The sequence below is a fragment of the Rhinoraja longicauda genome, chromosome 5 (genome assembly GCF_053455715.1).
Source record: "Rhinoraja longicauda isolate Sanriku21f chromosome 5, sRhiLon1.1, whole genome shotgun sequence".
Taxonomy (NCBI): Eukaryota; Metazoa; Chordata; class Chondrichthyes; order Rajiformes; family Arhynchobatidae; genus Rhinoraja; species Rhinoraja longicauda.
This window is the reverse complement of record NC_135957.1, coordinates 36,057,895-36,083,642: the sequence shown is the minus strand read 5'-3', so window position 1 is coordinate 36,083,642 and position 25,748 is coordinate 36,057,895. Positions and strand designations below refer to the sequence as shown.

Genomic DNA, 25,748 nt, shown 5'->3' with positions numbered 1-25,748 from the left:
TGCAGCACCCGTAGTCAGGATCGAACCTGAGTCTCCGGCGCTGCATTCGCTGTAAAGCAGCAACTCTACCGCTGCGCTACCGTGTTTTCTGTGTGACAGTAGCTTTCAAACCATACTAACACACTTTTACCATTACCTTGATCTCTTAATTTAAGCACAAGCCTCTTAACCTCACCTTGTCAAATACCTTTTGGAAACCTAAATACGCTGCATCTACAGGTACCACTCTATCGCTGTTCACCCCTCCCAACCTTTCTGAATTTGGTGGAAAGTTTCCGCTTTCTTATTTCATTTCCGCCATTCTGATTTTGCCTCACATTTTTCCGCAAAACATTCCGTAATTGCGATTTGTCAATTCGGCCGCTAGAGGTTGCTGGGGTTCCGTGAGAAATCCTAGAAGTCTCCCCGAAAATGTGGCACCGAGGCTGGGCAAGGCAGCCAATCTCGACCTCATCGGGACTTCCATGGCCGATTGGTGGGTCGAATTTGCAACCTGCGGCCTGGGCTCTGGAACTCCAGCCCAGCTGGAGCCAGCTCATCTATCCCCATAGCCAGCTGGATAAACCAGCAAAGCTCTGGAACCAAGAGTGCCGGAAAATCAGTGGTGGAACTGTAATGAGTAAATATCAAATTTAAGTGCAAGATTATATAACTATATTAATTAATTTAGACAGGGTTAAAATATAAAATACAGTAGAAAAGCTAATTACCACCTTTTTGGGCTGATTATCAATGAATGTGCGAATTTACTTCAACAAATACTCATATTTGTCGCATATATCAACTCTTTCTTCATAACTTAGTCATACATTTTATGACCATTGTTCTTTTATTCAATACCAAGAGAATTGGGATGTGTAGGGAAAAAGCAAAATAGAAAAAACAAAACAATGTTTTCTTTGTGTTTTAAAAAGTATCTCTGTTCAATAACCTTTTTATAAATAGCAGAATATACTCATGATAGGCCTGACATTGTACATGTAGTCCAAGAACTGCAGACTGTTGGAAATAATAGTCGTTTTTCACATGAATGTAGCGCAACACGTGCATACTTTTATTGCTGAAAAGTTGCATTACATGCCATATTATGAATTTTTATGTTAAAAAAATGAATTTTGGATATCAAAATTATGAATTTGTAAAGTCAAATGTTGGGAGGTCCCGCCATCCCTGTCATATTCTCAACAAATTGTAGCAAATTTGTCAGATTTTACAAAACATTATCGACTAGGTTTGACCATATTCAACTCTCCTATATTATTGGTTATTACTTGTTGACTCTCGCATCTTGCCAACAATACATGCTAAACTAAATGGCCTATAACTCCAAAGACGTACAGGTATGTAGGTTAATTGGCTGGGTAAAGGTAAAAATTGTCCCTAATGGGTGTAGGATAGTGTTAATGATCGGGGATCGCTGGGCGGCACGGACTTGGTGGGCCGAAAAGGCCTGCTTCCGGCTGTATATATATGATATGATGATATGATAATTCTCCACCATCTGTTTTGACCAAGGGAATCATATTGGCTGTGATTTTAAAAAGATGGAAGCTTGTGGCATGGATTTGAGTTAACAAGCTATTTGGTTCAAATATGACACAGCGGTTGCATAAGATCTGGTTCAGTTTCAGAGTATTGCCAAAGAGAGGGAACAAGTCTCTAGCTGATGGTTAGAGTATAAATTAAATAGCCCAATTCATTAAATCACATTGACAAAGGTATCCGTATTTGATGTTACATAGAGTGGATGGAATTTTGAATAACCAAAGGATTTTGTTTTGCAGAATTTGAGATAATTGTTTACCCGTGTCAAATATTGGTCTATATAATTACTAACAGCACTTTATTTTCTATTGTATTGATAGGACACCACTGTGAGGTTCTGATGCACTAAAACAGCACGACATAACTGGGTAACAGAAAGAAGCTGCTTTCTCCAGAGCCGTGGGAGGGTAGGTGAAATGTATGTTTTTTTTGTGTGTGTGAGCTGTTAGTGTAAAGCAGCGTTTGGATCTTACTGTTTTCCACCTGGCCACACTGGATATCTGTATCCGAAGCATGATTTTACAGGCTACACTGTTGCGTGGAACAACAGATGCCTATCTGGCATGCTATGTACATAATTACCAACTCGCCCCCAATTCTGCACTCGAATGTGCGTGCAGCAGGCTGACTATGATACCCTTGCCACCTGCTTACCCATTTGTGAATCCCGACTGTTATCTCTAACTATTATCACAAATGACGGCTGAGTAAATATGCACGTTTAAACCGTCAAAAAGAGATTTTGTTTTTAAAAAGCTTCTCTTTTGTTCCAAGGCTTGTCTTTCTCCAAATGGTACTGATTTGCACATTCGGCAGTCTGTGATGCACAGACATAATTACTATCAGAAATGCTTCTGTTTTCTACAAGGTTTAATTTTATTTGTGGAGGGAGCTGGACAATTGTGCCTGTGTTATACAGCATCTCTTGTATTGAAATTTCTGAGGTGAGGTGCTGTTTCTTAGGTGTGAATTTACAAAGAAGAATGCTTGTTGCAAAGCACAGTTGATGTGTGCGTTTATTCTGTACAAACAGCATACGTTCTTTCCTGTTGCACTGTGACCTCCAACTGCAGGCATCTGAACTGCAGGCACTGAAGTGGGAAACATTCACGTTGTATAGTAGCAAAGCCATTCGTCCTATCGTGTAGAATCGTTCTCATATGACCGGATGCAACATCATAAGGTTTCATCAAACAATTTTTTTTTAAAGTTTCCTCCTCTTGAGCAGGCAACTAAGAATCCTTTTGAAGATTATGATTGGTCTTTGATCATTGCACTATTCAGCATGGCTAGGCTCTACTTTACTTTAGATGGCTAAAATTATGGATTATACATACTTATAACTGGCCTATGAAAAGGATGGAGACACATCACAATTTTAAAGTTATAGTTATGAGAGAAGACTCAGGATTTTTTTTAATGAAAAGAGAATATTAAAAGAGGCCAAATGATGGGTTTCTAAAACTTCAGAGTGTAAGCAATGATACATTGTGGCGATAAACACAAAAAGCTGGAGTAACTCAGTGGGACAGGCAGCATGTCTGGGGAGAAGGAGTGGGTGACGTTTTGGGTCGAGACCCTTCTGCATTGTGGTGGTCTGACGGACCATATCGAGACCGCTTGGGCTCAGCATCTTTACTAGAAAAACCCAGGAAATGTTGGTAGAAAAGTTTTACACAAATCAGGATTAACAAGGAGCCCACGAAGCTACCTGAGAGAAAATTGGCTAAACTTTTTAAAAGGAGAGATTGAAAGAAAGTGCAGAATTGAGTTTATGATGTTTTGGCTCTAATTGAAGAATCAACATAATTGTGTTGAATGGAACAATTGTTTGTCATTTGATGGCTTTAAATGCACTCATTTTTTTTTTTTAATCTAAAAAAAACATTTCCTTCCTATGCTCTCCCTTTGCCTATCATCCCTTGTCTTATTTTCCATATTAAGCAGTTTATTTCTTGTTTACTTGGTAATTGCATGATTATTCAGCCTCTCCATATGCTCAGTGTCCTGGTTCCCATTGTGAAGCCAGGACCCACTTTAGACAATAGACAATAGACAATAGGTGCAGGAGTAGGCCATTCAGCCCTTCGAGCCAGCACCGCCATTCAATGCGATCATGGCTGATCACTCTCAATCAGTACCCCGTTCCTGCCTTCTCCCCATACCCCCTCACTCCGCTATCCTTAAGAGCTCTATCCAGCTCTCTCTTGAAAGCATCCAACAAACTGGCCTCCACTGCCTTCTGAGGCAGAGAATTCCACACCTTCACCATTCTCTGACTGAAAAAGTTCTTCCTCATCTCCGTTCTAAATGGCCTACCCCTTATTCTTAAACTGTGGCCCCTTGTTCTGGACTCCCCCAACATTGGGAACATGTTTCCTGCCTCTAATGTGTCCAATCAATAAAATGGCATTGGCTGAAACTGATTACAAAAGCATTTTGCCAACAATCGCAGCCACAATATTCAAGCTTGATTTGGTGGCATCATTAGAGCACACTGGCTTTCCAGCTAACATTTCTGCACTACACTTGCTTGGGTTAATAACTCATGCCATGCCGAAACTGCTGATTATTTCGAAAGGACCAATAATAAATCTGCCTTGTTTTATTCTGTGAATGTTTTGATTGTTTGGATATTTAAAAATTTCCACAGTTGTGTACACTGTGTTATTTCTTGCCAATTTTATCCACTTGTCTCTGTTCCCGAATTCCCATTTTGGTTTAGAGAAAGTTGCTCTTCTGTATTGACAAGTAGCCTTTGCTCAAGTAGGGCTTTGCTTGGTGCTTCAGCGTGTTGCCCACTTATGCCCTCACTTGAGGGCAATATGTATTCATTTCAAGATTTTCAGAAACTTGGAGCTGGAGTTGAAGCAATTTGTTTTTAACTTCAACTCTGGAAACCTGAGACCAGTTCAGGGTTATGTTATGTTCAGTTCAAGGTTATGTTATGAGACCAGTTCAGGGTTATGCTATTACCCTGAAAAGTTGATTTCGGTATCTTTAGCTATTCATCCAGTAATCAATTGGAACCCCTAGTCAAACTGAAACCAACTTTTAATTTGACTTCTGTAAACTGATTATGAAAAAATTGCGACTTTAATTCAAACTGATATCTCTATACCAATAGATCAACTCTGGAGATTAGTTTACAATCCAGTTTATGTGTGTATGCAAAATGATTTCAGAACAGATCACATTTCCCAAGATGTAAAGATGCAAAAAGATGTGTAGAAAGGAACTGCAGATGCTGGTTTACACTGAAGATAGGCACACAATGCTGGAGTAACTCAGCAGGACAGGTAGCATCTCTGGATGTGTAAAAGATGTGTAATTTATATGTATTTCTATTAAATTGCTTGCTTACAAAAGTTGCCTGTTAAAACTCTCAAAATAAATTGACTGTTCTTCTCCGAGTAAAAGTCCTCCAGAAAAAATATCAAACATGGTCAACCAAGGACTGATACACAAATCTATACTGACCTCTGGTAGTCAAGTCTGGTACCACAGCCTGTTGCAGAATCATTTTGGAGATCAAGTTGAATGTGAATTACTTATTTTACACAGAACCTGTTGCAGCTAAAATTGATGTTTCTTTCAGTGCACCAATTTTAAAATGTACTATTTTCCATGAAATGTCACATAAATTGTGCTCTTTACTTGAATTGTTCTGCTCTATTTTTCTCTTAGTTCCTGTTATCTTTCCATCCACTGACCCATTTCACTGAAGTGCAGCAACCAAGGAGTTTTGCCCATTCTGTCACCGCTATTGGTGTGACCAGCTTCGGGTAAGTAAATGAATGATCATAATGATATATCAGAAATTCAATGCCGCAAGTTTGCATTGTATTGTGTCAAGAGGTGCTGCCTTGTAGAAAAAATGAAGCTACTTTTTATTGAAGCTTTTCTGAAAATCTATTTGTGATGTATCATATTATTTTGTAAATTTGCCAAAATGTCAAATTAGTCTTTATCCCCGAACTTAATATTCCATCAAACCAAATGGAAATGTTTGCTTCCTGTGCGAAGACATCCTTAAATCACTGATGGTGTAGCCACTTTGCATTATCTCTCAACCTGCCAGATATAATGATTATCTCAATTATGTGCTGTAATTGGAAAGAACTTGTTTACATTTCTAATGTTATTGAGGAGCGGACGAGAAGCAGAGTGAATTGCAGAATACTAATTTACTTAACATTTCAACATTGTAAATTTCAGGAGTCAAGTGTGAGAATTATCCTGAAGTGTATTCAAGCCTTAAACTCATTTCAAAGTTTATTGTATGCTATTTCGAGTCCAGGAGTTATACAGCATAGAAACAGGCCCTTCAGTCCATTCTGCCTATGCTGACCATCATTCCTTTCTATACTAATACCACTTTCCTGTATTAATTCCATATCTTCTATGAATCATGTGTCCAGATGTCTCTTAAATGGTGTTAGTTCCTGCCTGCGCCACCTCCTCTCTCATTCCAGATACCGACTGCCCTTTGTGTGAAGAATTTACTACCCTTTAAACCTCCTCCCTTTCATCTTAAAACTTTCCCCTCCAAGTTTAGACACCCCTTTCATAGAAAGCCGACACTAGCTATCTAGCCTACATATGCTTCTCGTATGTCACCTCTTGACCGCCTCCATTTCAGGGAAAACAGGCCCATCTTGTCCAATCTCTCCTAATTTAAATGCCTCAATCTAGGCAACATACTTGTGAGTCTTTTCTACCCTCCCCCTAGCTTAATCACATTCTTGTTATAATATTGTGACCAGAACTGCACATAATACTCCAAGTGTAGTTCAACCAACGTTTCGTACAACTGTAACATGACGACCTGACTCTTATCCCGATGCCTCAGTCAATGAAGGCACAGCTTCCTCACTGCCGTGTCGACTAGTGTTCCCATTTTCAGGGAACTATACTTGTCATCCATGTTCCCCTATTCAGTAAGACTCTCCAGGGCCCTGCTCTTCACTGTGTGTATCCTGCCCTTGTTTAACTTCCCAACTACTTATTAGCTTCCAAATTGATTGTAACATTGTGCTGTAGAATGTTACTTTTTATATCATCTGTATAAGTAGTCTATTATTTTTAATGAAATGAAGTGCAAAGTGTTTAACAGCATATTATTGGAAAAATGCATGGATATTTGTAACTAAATGGAATAGTAAACTGTAGTCCTCTATTAAGTTGTCATGCCTCCCCTGCTGCCACAAGCCTCCTTTTCTTTGCCATTGGCGTGATGCAGCACAATGAAGGCTTTACAGTCTGAGTGAAACGGTGCATCTGCCATTTATTTTACAACTGCTCTAAGCTGGTCAGCTTCTTCCTTTAATCCAATCGCTATTGCAGCTGTCATTGTAAAATAGACACCCTAGTTTCTGAGGATAGAGGGGAGTTAAAACTTTTGAGCTCCAAGCACTTAAACAGGACACGTGATAACAGAGAGTATATGACTTAGAGGACTGCTATTTAACCTTGCATTTAGTTGCAAATTAAAGCACTTTTCAAATAATATGATTTTTTTAAACTTTGCAATTTATTTCGTAAAAATCAAGAATACATGGCAGATTCTTCTTTCTTAAAGGTTAAATGATGCCGTTATATTCAAAAACTGGGATAATTGTCATTTTTGTCACCATTAAAACTAAAAAATAAGTGTTCTGAATTTGCACATTTCTGAGGTACAAGAGCATGTTATAAGGTCCATTGAACCTGTTTTCCCATCAGGCCGATAAAGGCTAATCAGCTATGTAATGATAACTTTTCCAGCCAAATGCCCATATCCTTTTATTTCCCTAGAGTTGCAAAATAGGATAAAGTAATGAGATAATAAAGCAAGATCAACAGTCACTTTCTCTGAAGTGTTCAAGTAATCAAATGATCTAAATTTAGCCCACTCCAGAGAGGCCTGTTTCCCCTTGGTAATGTTGCTCTATATTTAAAACTATTCCTGCACCTTTGTGGTGCGTCCTATTAATAAACATACAATATCGTTCTCTCAGCTAGTGACTATCTGTGTCATTCTGTTCCCCTAAGCTTGGTGATATAATTTATGGTAGCTAATTACAATTGAGAATAATTGTACTAGGATAACAGCTAGGTCATTCAGCCCTTTGAACCTGCTCTGTCATCCAGTGAGGTCGCTAAGTGTATATGACCCAACTTCATCTGTCCATTCTTTGACACGTATAGTTTAAATATAAAAAGTTTTGTTAATTTAAGTTATTAAAATTAGCAAGATCTGGTATTTGCAGAGGAGAATATAACATTTTCATCAGTTTTTGTGTCTAGCAGAATTTTCCGACTTAACAATCAACAGAAGCCATATCTGTTCATATAGTCTATATCTTAAACCCCAATCAAATCATCCATTTAACTCCAAGATATAACCCTAGTCTGCACAAGATCTCTCTGTAATTTAACCTTTGGACACCAAATAATTAAATGCTGAGCTCAATCCAAGGTCACCATAATCCTTTATATGGTGCTTGCAGTCTGTCCAACTGCTCATTGGTGTTCCAAACAGGACTTTGCACGAATGAAGTATATTTTTTATCCACGTTGTAATCCAGTGAAAGAGGTATCATGCCAAGTCTTCCATTATCATTTTTATTATTTTCTGTAACTAACACTTTCATGATTAATGTATTGTAGCTTTTTATTGTTTTATAAAATACCCTATTTATCATTTTAGATTCCTAGTAAATGATGTGCAGTTCACCTACATCGGAATGCATTTGCCAGTTTTTTGCCCTTTCACTTAATTGTGTTTTTGTCATTAATGGTTCTTTGTACACAGGTAATATTGCTGTTTATTTTCATGCCGTCAGAGAACTTGGAGACCTGGCTTTCTACCCCATAATCCAAATACTTTGAATTATTAAAATCCCATGAGGCTTTTGCTGACAAGTTGTGTGTCTGAAGCCTATCCCTTTTTTTATGACTCCTGGCACTTGGCTAATTTCCAGTCACGTCATAAGAAAGTGAGAAATAGTAACAGGAGTAGGTTATCTAGTCCTGCTCTGCCATTCATCAAGGCCCTGCCTGATCTTTACATCAATGTTCTTGCCTTCGTTATCCAGATATCTTATGATTCACATAATCTGCTGAAATCAACCAATCTCTGCTTTGGCTGAACTCGTTGACTGAATCTTTACTGCTCTTTAAACTTCGAGAATTTCAGCGATTCACCTCCTTATCCCCATCCTATCACATATTCTGAGACCTTGGCCTCTGCTTCCAGACCCTGTAACAGGGCAAACAACTGCATTCAACCAATCATTCTAGTCCTGTAATAATTTTGTATGTTTCAATGTGATCACCTCTCATATTTCTAAACCTCAGAGAAAGTTTACATTACCTCTTCTCATACCTTGCGAACCTGATATCTCTGGAACAAGTCTTGTGAATCTTTGCTGCACTTCCTCATTTTATGGGGAAGGAGACTAAAACTGTATGCAATGCCCTGTGCATGATCTCTTAAGCCCAATACAATTTCACTACGATATCCTTAATCAGATCTTCTAATAATAGAGGCCAATACATTTTGCCTTCCCACTCACTGCATGCTAACTTTCAGGGAATTGTGAAGTTCGGGGAGTTTGATAATCAACACCATGCCATCTCTTGCCCTTTAACAAACTTTGTGCATTTTGGTTACATAGAGAAATGACTAACCATATTTTTTTCTAAATTATCGGTGCCTGCAAATGTTCTTGCCCTCCAGTCAGTTTGCTTGTATCCCTTGAATCTTCTCTACATCTGCTTCCTACATTTATTCCCAATCCTTGTGTAATCAACATATTCTGAAATACAATATTTTGTCCCGTCAGCACAGGGCATTGCATACAGTTTTAGTCTCCTTCCCCATAAGATGAGGAAGTGCAGCAAAGATTCAGAAGGTCTACTGGATTTTGCTGTGTGCTTGTCCCTGGAATGTTGAATCCATCTTCCTCTTCACCAACAATATAAACAGCAAATTTAAAAAAAAATCGGATGTTTTTCATCAGTTGCTGTAAGCTGAGGAAAATTGACATCTTGCGCTCATCCCGAGAACGTGGGTTTGGAAGGGACTTTGGTTTGAAGTCTGGTGCAAGGTATGGGGGGTGGGGGAAACGTTTTTAATCTCTTGCCTCGATGGAGATGCAATTTTTTTCCATATCGTATCTCCGTCCGCACTGTAGCCTAACATCAAGGAGTTGGAGGCCTCTGCTGGAGACTGACTTCGGAGCCTGTGGACTTTAACATCGTGAAGCTCGCGGTCTCTGGTTAGAGACTGACTTTGGGAGCTCCAAGTTATTATTAGACTTCAAACTAATAATAAAATTTCCCCAGCAACAATAATGTGGGATGGGAAATTCTGACAACTAACAGGGTTTAAAGTTTCAAAGGTTTCAAGGGTCTTTTATTGTCACATGCACCAATTAAGGTACAGTGATATTCGTATTACCATACAGCCATAATTAAAAAAAGCAACAAGACACACAACTACATAAAGGTTAACATAAACATTTACCATAGCGGATTCCCCAAGTTCCTCACTGTGATGGAAGGCAATGAAGTCTAAATTTCTTCCCTCTTTTTTCTCCCGCGGTCGGGGCAGTCGAACCATCTGCAGTCGGGGCGATCGAAGCTCCCGCAGCCGGCGGTCGAAGCTCCCGTAGCCGGCGGTCGAAGCTCCCGTGTCGGGGCGATCAAAGCTCCCGCGTCGGGGCAGTCGAAGCTCCTGCGTCGGGGCAATCGAAGCTCCCGTGTCGGGGCAGTCGAAGCTCCTGCGGCTTGGAGCTCCCGAAGTCAGTCTCTAACCAGAGACCGCGAGCTTCATGATGTTAAAGTCCACAGGCTCCCGCGGTTGGAGCTCCAAAGTCGATCCCCGACAGGGATTGCGAGCTCCGCGATGTTAAGTCCCGCAGGCCCCGAAGTCAGTCTCCAGCAGAGGCCTCCAACTCCTTGATGTTAGGCTACAGTGCGGACGGAGATACGATATGGAAAAAAATTGCATCTCCATCGAGGTAAGAGATTAAAAACGTTTCCCCCACCCACCCCTCGCCCCCCCCCCCCCCCCCACATAAAACAAGCAAAAGAACACTAAAAACATACATTTAACACATACTAAAAACAACAACAAAGAAGGCAGGGACAGGCAGACTGTTGGCGAGGCTGCTATTGCTGGCACCACCCGGTGGTACTTTTGACACCAGGTACTTTAGATATCTTCAATCAATCTAATTATTTTTGTATGACATCAATACCATGAGGGTACATTGTAAATGATGCTTCAAAATGCAAGTTCTTTGAAAATGTCAAATAGCGAACTACATTTGCAGAATCATCTTCCTGCAACTCCCTTACAAAAAAATATTTTACTGATGAATTGCTCTTTGTATTTTAGTGATTTTGTATTGTTCATTTTCATTATCATGCTTATCTTTTTAAATGATGAACAAGCACCTTTTTAATAAAACAAATGAAATATAAACTGTTTTCAAGAGAGAGTTAGATATAGCTGTTAGGGAAAAAGCAGGAACGAGGTACTGATTTTAGATGATCAGCCATAACCATATTGAATGGTGGTGCTGGCTCGAAGGTCCGACTGGCCTGCTCCTGCAGCTATTTTCTATGTTTCCATAAAATAAGAATTAAGGAAACATTGGGCCTTTTCTTTGGACAGCTAAAGATGGCGCATGAAACTGCAGTATTTGAGGGCCCTGTCCGACACACATATTATGAAATTGTGGGCATGCTTCCCATGGTTTATCATCCTTTGATTGTAATTAGTAGATTGGTGACACTATATCCCAAATATATATTTTGATAAGAATTGAAGCCTTGTGTGAAGAATGATGGGATCATTTATGTTCATATTTCATTGGGTCTTGCAGCGTAGAAAGAGGCTGTTTAGCTCTTAGTGAAATTCCATTAATCCTATTCCCACGTTTAGTGCCCTGTAATAGATTCTCAAAAGTCGAGCCAGGAGGTTTTTATTGTCATATGTCAAATAAACAAATAATAATAGTGCAAAGACATAAATAATCCCCCAAGTCTATGTACTTTGGTGCTTACTTGGACTTTGTAGTGTTTAATAGCCTGATGGCTGTAGGGACGAAACTGCTCCTGAACCTGGATGTTATGGTTTCCAGGCTCCTATACCTTCTTCTCGAAGGCAGGAGTGAAATAAGAGCATGGGTGGTGTGGATCTCTGATGCTGGCTGCGTTTTTGAGGCAGTGACTTTTGCAGATACTTTAGATGGTGGGGAGGTCAGTACCTGTGATGGACTGGGCAGTGTTCACTTTTTGTCCGTCTCATACGTCTAAGAATCCTCCTTGATTCTCCTCCCACAAACAGACAATTAGTGATCAGTGAAAATCCAACTCCTGTGCCTTTGTGATGTGCATGGAAGCCAGAGTACCCAGAGACATTCGCATGGTTGTGGGTAGAGAATGCAAACTCCACACAGACAGCATTGCAGGTCAGTTTCAGTTGTACGACCCGTTGTGATGCTGGAAATAGGATTGCGACAATGGCGTAGAAATTGGATGCAAACAACAAACTGCTGGAGGAACTCAGTGGGTCAGACAGCATCTGTGGAGGCAAAAAAAATGTCTGGTCAGCATTCCGGGTCAAGACCTTGCATCAGGATTGGGTGCGTTTGGAATGCACCTTGCAAGGAATTAATTGCCTTTCTTCCTGAAGAGTGGTAATCATCACTATTAGGTATGTAATTGCCTGATTTCAAAGTCTGCCGCTCAGTGGTAGTAGACTTGTTGTAACAACTGACTGCTTGACATCCAATATTGGGTGCTAGAAGGCCTGCTCCACTTGGTTGTCACTGAGAACTTCTTAGGCAGGGAGCTGCAAAATGGAGTTGAGCTGTTTCTTGCAGGAGGCAGAGAACCGAGGATACGTCTTCTTTAGCAAGCTGTCGCGAGCATTTGGCAGCAGTCCAAAGAGCAGGCTTGGTAGTGGTTTTAAGGCAGGCCAGTCAATGGCCTTAAAGCATCTGTGCAGAAGAAAATGAGTGAAAATGTGAAGGTTCCACTCCATTAATCAAAGATTTATTTAAATGCAATGTGCTCCCCCCCTGACCTGCCCACTGAGCATTGGATTTGATATTGAATAGTCTTTTTTATTCCTTTATGATTGCTCTGAATTGCCTAATTGCTACGGGTCAAGAGTTTACACCATTATTGGTTATTTTTAACCTTTCTTTTGTAAGAAACAATTAACAAGTTGACAGAAGTTATTTTGTTGGTAATTCACCCTCTCCATTTCCACATTCAGTTTTTATCTGTGTTATTAGTTGAAAATGAATTGCTGAGTTATGTGCCTTTTGTATCATACTGTGAACAAATTGGCCTTTACGTTCTCCTCTCGACTGTTCAATCATCCTTGACATGTTTCCATAATAAACCTGGACCTACTGTGCCTGCAGCTCTACAAATCTTTTATTTATTTGTCAAGCTACTTGATTAGAAGCTAACTTTGAGGGCTGTCTGTGACCGTAAATTCAGTCAAGCAGTTTATTCTCTTGATTCTTGGGTCAAACTATTTCAATATCAAATAATGATATGAAACTTAATCGGTTTTAGTTTTCAGTGTTGATAATAATAATAATAATAATAATAATAAGCATTTATTTTATATAGCGCCTTTCCAGAAGCTCAAAGCGCTTTACAAAAACAATCATAACATAAAAACAAACAGACAAACTATCCTAACGGAGAAGCGGCAAATAAACAGCGCCAGCGTCCTCTCACGTCAGGGTCCGGCAGTAGACAACAAAAAGCACAGGACACACAGATACAATTTTTACACAAACAGCCATCACAGTGATTGCTCTAGGCACACCCTCACTGTGATGGAAGGCAAAGAAAAGTCTTATCTCCTCCTCATTCTTCTCCCGTGGTGCCACGAGGTGATCGAGGCTCCCAACTTTTTGAAGCCCCCACCGGGCGATGGAAAGTCCCAGGGCCAAGCCGAGCAGGCCGATGAAGGTCCTGAGCCCCCACCGGGCGATGGAAAGTCCCAGGGCCGAGCCGAGCAGGCCGATGAAGGTCCTGAGCCCCCACCGGGTGATGGAAAGTGCTGCGGCCGAGCCACGCAGGGCGATGAAGGGCCTGCGAGCGGGTCGATCGTACCTCGCGCTTCGGGGCGGTCGAAGCTGCTACGGCTGGAGCTCCCAAAAGCCGGTCGCCAGCCAGGGACCTGCGAGCTCCCGATGTTGCGGTCTGCAGGGCCCACGGCCGAAGCCTCCGAGATGGTAAGTCCAGGCCCTGCGACCGGAGTCTTCAAGGTCGATCCCAGCTGGAGGCCGCCGAATCCACGATGTTAGGCCGTAGCGCGAACGGAGATACGACACGGTAAAGGTCGCATCTCCATTGAGGAGGAGATTAGAAAAAAGGTTTCAACGTTTAGAATTCTGACCTATCAGTTTCTTATTTTACCATTTCACTCTTGAAAATAAAATAAACAAAGCTTAGAGTAAATTTGGAGAAACAAGGAACTGCAGATGCCAGTTTAGAAAAAAAGACACAAAGTGCTGGAGTAACTCAGCCAGTCAGAGATGCTCCCTGACCCGCTGAGATACCCCAGCACATGGTGTGTTTTTTTATGGAGTCAAATTTGACAAATGAAGATATCACAACTTGTTGTGTGATCGCAGCACAATGAGGGAAAGGATAAACCTCAACAATAGCCCCCCACACACCTATCTCTCTCTGCATCAACATCTGGTCTGAATACTTCATTAGTAACATTCTGTGCATGTGATAAGATACCCAAGTAACAGCATTCAGTCACCCATTGAATGAAAGGGAAGTTCTGGTGGTTTCTCCTTGGTCCCTTTCTGTAGATTGAGTAGATTAACTTCATGAATTGCTGGTTTGCGGCAGGCAGCATTCGGGGAAACAGTTTAAAAGTTAAACAGTTGTAAAGCTGTGGCTGATTGGAAGTTTTATCTGCAGATGTACATGCTTAATGGATTTAGAATATAATGGTAAGATAAAATATTTCCCACTAAATACCACTAGACCAGACTTTTTGGGGGGTTGGCCTGTGATTAGTATCTTGGCCTGCCATTAAATAGAAGATTTTACTGTCCTTTCATTTTTGATCAGGAGGTGCAAGTTTGGATTAGAATAGTTGTTCCTAAAGCATCCTCTGGAGGAACTCCAACAACTTTCCTGACGAACTGCAGGACAAGAAAGCAGCATTGACATTGCAAAGGAAAGCTTGGCAAAACAAAAATATTGTAACATGATACAAATCATATACTAGTGAGGTGATACCCGAGTGTAAATTATACAGAAGAAAAATCCTACCAACCGAAAGGATGTGTATTCCCAGAAAAAGGCTGACATTGAAAATCAGAGGCAGGTTATTATGATCATTCTACAACTGTTCAATGTGCTGATAAATGCAGCCTTTGTTCTAACACTGTGCCACGGCCACTTAAATTTAAAAGCGTTGTAAAGAATGCATTATCATTTAAAGTGAATTTGTCAGTACAAGCCTGATGTACCAGGTAACTTGGCAGCACCATTAAAATTATTGCATCAAAAGCACTGATTCCTATAATAGTCATAACACCAGTTATCTAAACATTTGTGATCATACCTTCTAAATTATTTCACCTTTCAAAAAAAGATGGAAAAGAAGAAAAGTAACATCAACTGATTGAAACCTGTTCAGTGTGAGAATTATCAATGAAGATGTTTTGAAAGGGCTTTCTGAAAAAGATTTTGTGCTAAAGTAAGGAAATGATCAGTTCTTATTCTGTGCCATAGCTTTACATGAGCTCTCGCAGCCTTCAGTAAATCAGCCGTGTATAATACTGGAAGATTTGAGCCGTGTATGCCTGTCTTTAATTTAACAACTTATCAGGCATTAGCTGTTTTTTATACATCATTATCTGCCATAGGCTTTTTTATATCAGTCAGTAAGAGGATGGATAAATCCTGCTGCTGTTATTGCATGCAGTATCTCAAGATGCTAAAACGGAACTGTGAAATTGACTTTAATTTAAATAAAATGTTGGAACATAGAATAGAAATAGTTGCTTGGTCTGACAAGCCTGTGCTGCCATTCAATTAGAAAACAACTGATGTAATTTGGGTTCATGTACCTGCCTTGATTCTGTAACACTATTTGTACTATTTGTAATCCTTAATAATATCACTTGACAAAAGATGTATTGATAATAATTGTTTTCAGTAGATCTAGCTCAGCAGTTATTGGGTGGGCGTGTGGGTGAGTGGTGCAGTGGGTGAATGCAAGAGAGGAGAGAGAGGACAGATTCCACCTCCCATTGTATGAAGATGTCAAAGGGAAATCATTTCTACATGCTCCTGATGCCATTATTTAGTCATTGTAAACCTGTCAGTTAAACTGCACATTCGAGAAAAAAACCCTAGCTTATGTAATCTATGCGTTCAGGATTTAACTCTTTTAGCACCAGTTTTGTTCTGGTGTATCTGCTGAACCCTTTCTTAGACTGATATCTTCATACTGAAACATGGTGTGCACTACAGAACACTGTACTCCAAGTGAAGTCCAAACAAGCAGCTGCAATATAATGTTCATCCCTTGTATTGCAGCCTCCTGAGATAATGACCAATATACCTGTAGCTTTTTAATTTTTTTGTTTGACCAAGAGTCAAGAGTGTTTAACTGTTATATGCACCGGACAAGAACAGTAAAATTCTTATTTGCTGCAGCTTTACTGGCACATCAATACAACAAAACAAATAAATGTATAATAAACCATAAAACAGTAAATGATCAATTATACTAGGTAACAAGACCATAATAGTACAAGCTAAAATACTTAGTGCAACCGTGTACAAAATCCATAGTAGTTTGGCGCTGAGGTAGGATTTTGGTTAGGGTTGTGTATGGTAGTTCAAGAGCTTGATGGGAAGATGCTATTCTTGAACCTGGAGCTAATGGTTCTCAGGCTCTTGTACCACCTTCCCGATGAGAGCAACAAATTGTGAGTGTGGCCAGCCTCTTGTGGGTCTTTCCTGATATTTTCTTTTCTGAGGTTGTTCTTCCTAGAGATCCCATCGATGGTGGGGTGGTCATTACCCTTGATGGACAACGGCAATGTCTATTCTCTGTAGCTTTCATTCTTGGGTTTTCGAGTTACTGAACAAGGCTATGTGACAATAAGTCAGTATGCTCTACCGTATATCTGTAGAAGTTTGATAGAGTATTTGGTGATGTATCAAATATTCCAAGGAAGTAGAGGCAATAAGCTTTCTTGCTGATTGCATCAATGTACTGGACTCGTAACAGATTTTCAGAGACATCCACACCGAGGAACTTGAAACTTTCGACTTTCTCCACTGTCAACCCATCAATAAAACCAGGTTCGTGGACTCACGGCTTTTCCGTCTTGAAATCAACAATCACTTCCTTGGTCATGCTAATGCTGAGAAAAGATTGTGGTCCTGGCATCACTCAATCAAATTATCAATCCCACTCCTGTCCTCTGACTTGTCATTGCCAATTATTCATCCATTAACTGGTATCGTCGATGAATTTAAAGATGGTGTTGGAACTGTGTATAGCTCCATTGTCATAGGTGTAGATCAGGGGGCCACAAGCTCATGGGCATGTTCTGACATCGTGTGTCAATCAAATGACCACAGTCTTTCTGACCTCTTCAACCTCTCATTTCCTCAGTGTATTGTCATCATTTGCTTCCAGGAAACCCCCATCATTCCAGTCCCAAGAAAAGAAAAGTGGCCTTTCGCCTGCACAGAAGCTCTAAATTCAACCTTAATAAAGTGCTTTGAAAGATCGGTAATGGCTCAGATCGACACCAGTTTTCTGGACAATCTGGACTTCCTGACTGGCAGACCTCACTCGGGTTGAATAAATCATAAAATTTCTTCAACCCTGACCCTCACCATTGGTGCTCCTCAGTGTGCTCTACTGCGAGGGCACAACCCGAACCTCATCACAGGAGCTGTTGTAGAGATGGTCGATAGCTGCAGTTTCCTTCAAAGTATTTACGTAGGTGCCTGAGAAGATTTGGCATGTCCACAAGAATGATCTCAAATTGCTGTAGATGTGCTATAGAATGTATTCTGTTAGTTTAGAGAGACAGCGAGGAAACGGGCCCTTCGGCCCACTGAGTGCAACAACTAGCGATCCCCGCACATTAGCACGAGGGACCATTTTACATTTACACCAAGCCAATTAACCTACAAACCTGTACGTCTTTGGAGTGTGGGAGGAAACCCACGGGGAGAACGTGCAAACTCCGTACGGACAAGCACAGAGTCAGGATCGAACCCGGGTCTGCTGACACTGTAAGGCAGTAGCCCTACCGCTACGCCACCATGCCGCCCAAACACTGTTGGGATGCATCTCAGGCTTATATGGTAACTGGCCTGCTCTTGACCACCCACACTTGCAGAGAATGGTGAATACAACGCAGTCCATCGCGGGCTCATCACCACCTATCCAGTCCATCTTAACAATGCGTGGCATCAAGAAGGTTGCAGGTATCATCAAGGAAGCCCGTTAACTTGGCCTTTCCCTTTTCTTTTTCCTGCCTCTTGAATAAAACACAAAGTGCTGGAGGAACTCTGAGTCAGGCAGCATCTGTGAAGGGAATAGATAGGTGATGTTTCTGGTCGGGACCCTTCTTCAGACTGATTGGAATAAGCGAGTTTGATATCTCGACCGTGCATGTGCAGATCATAGGTCACAAGCGCTAAACATTCTCGCTGGTTGAGCTGCTGCGTGTAGACAGACCTACGTTTCATCTGTATTTTCCAGTTTTGCTTCTTCGATGTAAGAAAATACTGCTTCCCTCCAGGAAGGGTCTCGACCTGAAACGCCGCCATTCCTTCTCTCTAAAGATGCTGCCTGTCCCAGTAAATTACTCCAGCATTTTGTGTCTACCGGAGTGATGTGTTTCTGGGTGATATTATAGGGAGGGTTTGATCAGACAAGCCGCTCCGCTGGATGCTGACCTCTGCAGCTGTCTAATCGCTGCACAAACAGCAGCTTCAAGTTTACAGTGGTCATCCATTGACATTGTGTAGTGTAGCCACCTCCCGCACAAAGCAGCAATTCATTCACTCAAACGTTTGTTTTTCTTTTGCATCGCCGACAATCCAAGAACGATTGAGAAAACCAAGAATAACTCATGGTTTGGGAAGTGCGACATATTCCCGCTTGAGGAGCAGCTCTGGTACAAATTATAATGCAAAAGAAAATCGTCACGATCTCGCTCACTCACCAAAGCATAAAGTAATAAAACCTATAAAATCATCGTATTTAAAAAAAATTGACCATAAATACACCTAATGTTTTGAAAGCAGTATTTTCTTAACTCGAAGAAGCAAAACTGAAAAATACGGATGAAACGCTGGTCTGTATACACACAGCAGCTCAGCCGGCGAGAATGTTTAGCGCTTGTGACCTATGACCTGCGCATGCACGGGCGAGATATCGAACTCGCTTATAGGGAGGAGAAAACTGGAAAGGGAGGTGGGGGGGTTATATAAAGCCTGGCGAATGATAGATTGATGTGGGGGGGGGGTGTGTTCGGCACATTGATGGAGTAAGTGACAGGCTGGAGGTGCACAGACGACAAGAGTCAGTTAAAGTGAGAAGATATGGAGGAATGTGAAGCTGGAGTGAGGAGGGATATGAATGGGACAGGGAGGAGGGGGGATGAGAGGAGCAAACAGAGATTAAGGAAAGAAGTGGGTGCATTAGGGTGGGAGGTGAGAAAAAAGTGGCTATTGGGTATGTATTACTTGAAATTGGAGAATTCAATGTTCATACCGCTGTGTTGACAGCTACCCAAGCGGAGTATGAGGTGCTGATCCTCCAGTTAGTGTGGGACCACACTCTGGCTAAGGTACATGCCAAGAACAGAGCTGCTGTTAGGGGAATGGGAAAGCAAATTAAATTGGTTAACAACTGGGAATTCCAGCAGATCTTTACATACAGAGCAAAGGTTTTTGGCAAAAAATGATCGCCTAATGTACGCTTGCTCTCGCTGATATAAATGAGGCCATTTTGGGAACACCAAATGCAGTAGATGAATAGTGTAAGAAAATAACTGCAGATGCTGGTACAAATCGAAGGTATTTATTTCTCAAAATGCTGGAGTAACTCAGCAGGTCAGGCAGCATCTCAGGAGAGAAGGAATGGGTGACGTTTCGGGTAGAGACCCTTCTTCAGACTGATGTCGGGGGGTGGGACAAAAAATGCAGTAGATGAGGTTGGAAGAGGTGAACATGAACCTGCCTCGCCTAGCAGGGCTGCTGGAATTCCTGGATTGGATGTACATGAGAGAGGTTGGGACAGGTATTGCATCTCCTACGGTTGCAAGTATCAAAGCCTGGGGAAGGAGTGGGAAGGGATGAGTGAACCAAAGAGTTGCAAAGGGAGTGTTGCCACGGACAGTGCACGCCCAAGGGCTTGCTCCTCTGCTGTACTGCTCTAAATGAAGGATCCAGAAGTTGGATTAGAGGAGGAGTAAAATGACAGAAAAAGAGGACTATTACTTGGAATTTCAGAGCTATTTGCCAACTCCAGGAAGTCAAAAGACGAGTTGGTAGAGGATCTTGAGGTCAATGTGAGATAGGAATCCAGGGAAAGAAGGGAACAGAGAATTAAAATGGCAGTCCTCTACATCCCAGGCAGCTAAACACACTGAGAAAGCACCTCAATATCTGGCTGCAGTAAGTTCAAACTGTTTCTCAATTTCCATGCCTACCTTCAAGAAAGCCACACTGCAAATTAGCCTCAAGGAAGAGCTTCCTTCTAGGAAGAGCAAATTATCTTCAAGGTCTGATGAAGGGTTCTGACCCGAAAAATCACCTACTTTTCTCCAGAGAAGTTGCTTGACCCTCCGAGGTACTCCAGCATTTTGTGTCTATCTTTAAGGAAGAAATGTCGGTTAAAGTCATCACTTGCATTTCGTGACTGAAATGGTAACTCTTGAGGTGGGGTTGTTTGTTCCCAACTTGAGTTGTGCTCATGTTCAATAAGAAATGTGAGGGCCATCTTTGCCTTCATCTTACTCTTGGCACCTGCTCATTGATTCCCTTGTTTGCTGCTGCCCCCAAATATGGTTTTTTTTAAAGTTGTACTGTCTTTGAACGTCCCTTGACTGGACTCTATTTGCATCTACTTTTCCCAGTATTTGTCATGCACTGCATCCCTTTCTTTCAACATGAAGCACTCCTGAAGCATCTTCCTGTATGAGAACGAGTCATCGAACCTCATTGCAATTATATTGTCATATTTGTGACCCCCATAGAATTCTCACAGTGAGCATTACTCGCCACGAACCCTGTCCATTGGTTTATTATTGTCACATGCCCAGGTACAATGAAAAGCTTTGATTTGCATGCTATCCAAACAAATCAGATATACTGTACATAAATACAATCATACCCAAGTACATTAGATAAAGAGGAAGATGCAGAGTGCGAAATATAGGTCTCAGCTTTGTAGCGCATCAGTTTCATAGACAAAGTCCAATGTCACACAATGGGCAAGAAGTCAATCAGACAAATACCCTAGTTTATGGAAGGACCATTCCAAAGCCCGATAACGGAGGGGAAGAAGTTGTTTCTAAGGCACACAAGTTCCACCTACTGATTCAGCTGCAGAGGTTGTAATTGGCTGTGTGAATATGGAAAGCTGTCTTTGTTTCACAGTATTACAAAAGTCGTCAAGGAGTGTCGGTGGAGGCAGGCAAGCTTGTGATTCTTACTAGAGTCCAGCTAGGTGATGAGCCATTTGTTGAGGGCGTGGATCATCCGAGTAGTGGACTGTTGTGGAACAGCTGAATGCTTGGGGAACTGTGCGGATGACATCCTGCAGGTGGCAGTGTGTGTTAACTGAACAGCCTGATCAAAGGCAAGCGACCTGGAACAAGCAGCTGCAATCGTGAACATATGTCTGAAATGTGAGTCTACTGAGGAGGATGACGGCAGGAGTCTACTGAGTCGCAACTAAAACACGCCAGCTCAATATCTATTTTCAAGTCTTGATTTGGTTTTATGGCCTTGGCAGTGTGACCTGCACTGGTAACAATGAGGCTTTTGAAATTAAATTTGTTCTTGTATGAGCTCATTAACTTCTGTTTAAATAGCCTGTCATTTTAGTAATCACATTTTTTAATGTCTAAAGTTTGGAAGCGGTGTTATTGTACTTGAATACCTACTATTTAAAGTTATTTATTCACAAAATGCTGGAGTAACTCAGCAGGTCAGGCAGCCTCTCAGGAGACGTTTCGGGTCGAGACCCTTCTTCAGACTGTTTAAAGTTGAAAGGTTTTATCTATCTCACTGGTTACGGTTCATGCCCTATTCCAACTAAGTTTAACTTGCTGTTTTGAGTTTGAAATCAAGTTTTAGTGAGCACATTGCATGCTGACTGTTGAAGCAGTTGTTACAGTAGCTGCGTGGAAACTCTCTTTCGTCTTAGGGAGGCCAATCAGGGCAGAACACCAACAGTTTAAGACGTATTCCTGATTAAGATATCTGAATATGGAAGCAACCAGGAAAAATTGATCCATGGGTGAAAAGCAAATGAACTGAAAATAAAAAATGCTGGGAACATTCAGCGAGTCAGGCAGCATCGGTGGAAAGAGAAACAGAGATAATGCTTCAGGCCAAAGACACATAGTAAAATAGCTAATAGAGGGGGAAATAATAATAATAATAATAATATAATATTCATTTATTGTCATTGCAACGAGTACAACGAAATTAAAAAAATAGCCAATCCTGACGGTGCGTACAAACATATATGCAATAAATGCAAAAACAAATAAATACATAAATACAATTAAATACAATTATATTAAGTACAAGATTTTTTAACGGTGTTGCCTAGTGCAAAGGTAGTGTTCAGTTCTCGTATGGCCCTGGGGTAAAAACTGTTCTTAAGTCTGTTTGTTCGGGATTTGATCGACCTGAAACGTCGACCAGAGGGCAGATGAACAAACAGACGGTGGCCGGGGTGGGATGGATCTTTTATTATTTTGCCTGCTCTACTGAGGCAGCGTAGGCTGAACAGGTGCTCCAGGGAGGGCAGTGAGCAGCCGATGATCTTCTGGGCCGTCGTGATGACCCTCTGAAGGGCCTTCCTGTCCTTTTCTGAGCAGCTGGCATACCATGTGGTTATACAGTATGCCAGCACACTCTCAATGGAGCAGCGATAGAAGGACAACATGAGCTTCTCCTGCAGGTTGGTTTTCCTGAGGATCCTCAGGAAGTGGAGTCTCTGCTGTGCCTTCTTTACTGTGGTGATGGTGTTGGTAGACCAGGTAAGATCCTCTGCGATGTGCGTACCCAGGAACCTGAAAGCTGGTACCCTTTCCACACAGACCCCATTGATGTAGAGTGGGTCGTAATCTCCACTGGTTTTTCTAAAGTCAATTATAAGTTCCTTTGTTTTGGAGGAGTTCAGGACCAGATTGTTCACTGAACACCATGCTGCCAGCCTTTGGATTTCATCCCTATAGGCTGTCTCATCTCCTTCTGAGATGAGTCCAACCACAGTCGTGTCATCCGCGAACTTGATGATGGTGTTGGTGGGATGGGTGGAGGCGCAGTCGTGAGTGTAGAGGGAGTAAAGGATGGGGCTCAACACACAGCCCTGTGGTGAGCCGGTGCTCAGTGTAATGGTGGAGGAGAGGTGAGGGCCTATTTTGACGGTCTGGGGGCGGTTGGTCAGGAAGTCCTTGATCCATTGGCAGATGGTTTGGGAAAATCCAAGGTCTGAAAGTTTGGTGACCAGTCTGCTCGGGATGACCGTGTTAAAGGCAGAGCTGAAGTCGAGGAAGAGCATCCTCACATAGCTCCCCTGGTGTTCAAGGTGGGTCAGTGCAGTGTGAAGAGCAGTGTCGATGGCATCCCCTGTAGACCTATTTGCTCTGTAGGCAAACTGGTGTGGGTCGAAGGTGGGTGGGAGGCTGGCTTTGATGTGCTGCAGGACCAGTCTCTCGAAGCACTTTGTGATGACCGATGTGAGTGCTACCGGACGGTAGTCGTTAAGACCGCTGATGACAGACTTTTTCGGCAGTGGGATGATTATGGCGGACTTCAGGCAGGGAGGGATGGTGGATTTTAAAAGGGACAGGTTGAAGATTTTTGTGAAGACCTCAGATAATTGGTCTGCACATTCCCTCAGCACTCTGCCCGTCACACCATCGGGGCCTGCAGGGCAGGGCAAAGGAAATGTCAATGACGGGTTGAGGCCAGGGTCACGGGGAATAACTTGTAGGAGTTCTCCAATAAACGGTTTAATGATAAATGGGTTTCATAAATAGCAGAGCCAGGGAATATACCCAGCAGGTTGGTGTGCGCTAATGTCGAGGGAAAAACTGAGCCAGTAGTCACAGTCATCGACCGTTGACTTAGAGCAGAAGTGGCCAATTCCGATACAGACAGTGACTTGCTTGAAGTCAATACATTTGATAGGTGAGTTGGAAAGGCCGCAATATGTCCACATGGAAATGAAGTGTAGTTAAGTGAGGTGTGATTACTCAAGCATTAAGAAAATAGGAGGCCATAGACTACAGTCGAGTGTGAAAGGGCTGGAGAATTGTAGTTGCAGACAAACCAAAGCTTGGAGTTGGCATCACTGACTGGCCTCACTTGCCAGCAATGCTGTCTCCATGTTTATTGAAAACTGTAGGACTGGGCAGTACAATAGTGCGACTCTTTGAACTGCTGCCTTATATTACAGAGATCCGGGTTTGATCCTGACCTCTGGTGCTTTGTGGAGTTTGTACTTTTTCTCTGTGACCACCTGCCTTTCTACCAGCTGCTCCAGTTTCCTCCAACTTCGCAAACACATGCGGGTTGATGAGTTAATTGGCGACTATGTCATTCCATGTGCGTAGATGAGCAGCAGAATTTAGGAATTGTAAAATGATCAGTGTAGATTCAGTGAGTTGATAACCATGTAGGTGGAAGCTGTCCACTGGAGATGTTGGAGGTTCAGTAAACTAATAATGCTTTATAATAGGGCTTGAATCTTTATTAATTTTTAAATCTGTTCATGTTCCTTATTATTATTGGTTATTAGTTAGCTGTAGTCGGTATGTAAAAAAATTGACAAATGTATCAGCCAGCGTTTGGTACATTTAATAAATTGCAGCTAAATTGGTGAGGACAATGAATCAGTGTTCACCAACTTGTATGCTTTTCCTGGTCTAACTTTGTTCACTTTTTACCCTGGTCATTTTTTTTTCTGAAAGCAACATACATGACAAAAAAAACATATTTCTATCATAAGGGTTTTGAGAAAAACTGAGTAGGTGTTTCTTATAGGCAATTATTTTTTTATCAGTTAAACACTGTAAAGAAAATATTATAGCCTTGTAAGCCTTTTTTTCACCTGGAACATAGCCATGGTTGAAGTGAGAGAGGGTGCCAACTCTATGTTACCATATCTTAGCATGGGTTCGCATTCACCATAGTTAATCTAGAAGGCCTTTTGTTTATTAATGTGCAGTTTTTTTATTACCAAGGTGTTGAAATGGCTTCATACAGTGGAGGTAACTCTGAAGCTGTTAAATTGGAATACAGTAATCCTCTAACTGCATTCTTGCACAATAATATTAAGACTTATTTCTTCACCTAATCCTGCACTTTGGTCAGATATCCCTAAGCAAGCTGACAGTGGAATCTATTACCTTTTTTGATCTAAATTGTTGAATTGCGCAAAGACAAAGCATGGACATCAAATAATTTGTGAAAGTTTAAGCCCCTTTTATGACTTTAGGAGTCAGAATATTGTATGTTAATCAAGTAGTTTTAATACTTCTATAGATTCGGAACACATCTGTTCAAAACTAATCATACCATTTCCTTGACCTAGTGAACTTATTTCCTAAATAATGGTTCCAAATTAATGAAAAATCCTGTGTGGGAAGGAACTGTAGATGCTGGTTTAAACCGAAGATAAACACAAAATGTGTGCTATCCAGACAACGGAAAGACAATACATGTTTACAATCGAGTCATTTACAGTGTATAGATACATGATAAGGGTGTTTGTTTAGTGCAAGGTAAAGCCAGCAAAGTCCGATCAAGGATATTCCGAGGGTCACTGATGAGGTAGATAATAGGTCAGGACTGCTCTCTGGTTGCGGTGGGATGATTCAGTTGCCTGATAACAGCTGGGAAGAAACTGTCCCTGAATCTGGAGGTGT

The 25,748-nt window shown here is 41.5% G+C and overlaps 1 protein-coding gene across 3 annotated transcripts in view; it reads left to right on the top strand.

The window, feature by feature from the left end:
* fam49a (family with sequence similarity 49 member A) overlaps nucleotides 1-25,748 on the top strand; it is a 158,233-nt gene that overhangs the window by 102,337 nt on the left and 30,148 nt on the right. For all 3 annotated transcript variants that reach the window (XM_078399282.1, XM_078399281.1, XM_078399283.1), the window contains 2 exons: nucleotides 1,866-1,952; nucleotides 5,233-5,330. The gene's annotated coding sequence lies outside the window, so the exon portion shown is untranslated. The remainder of the gene's footprint in view (nucleotides 1-1,865; nucleotides 1,953-5,232; nucleotides 5,331-25,748) is intronic.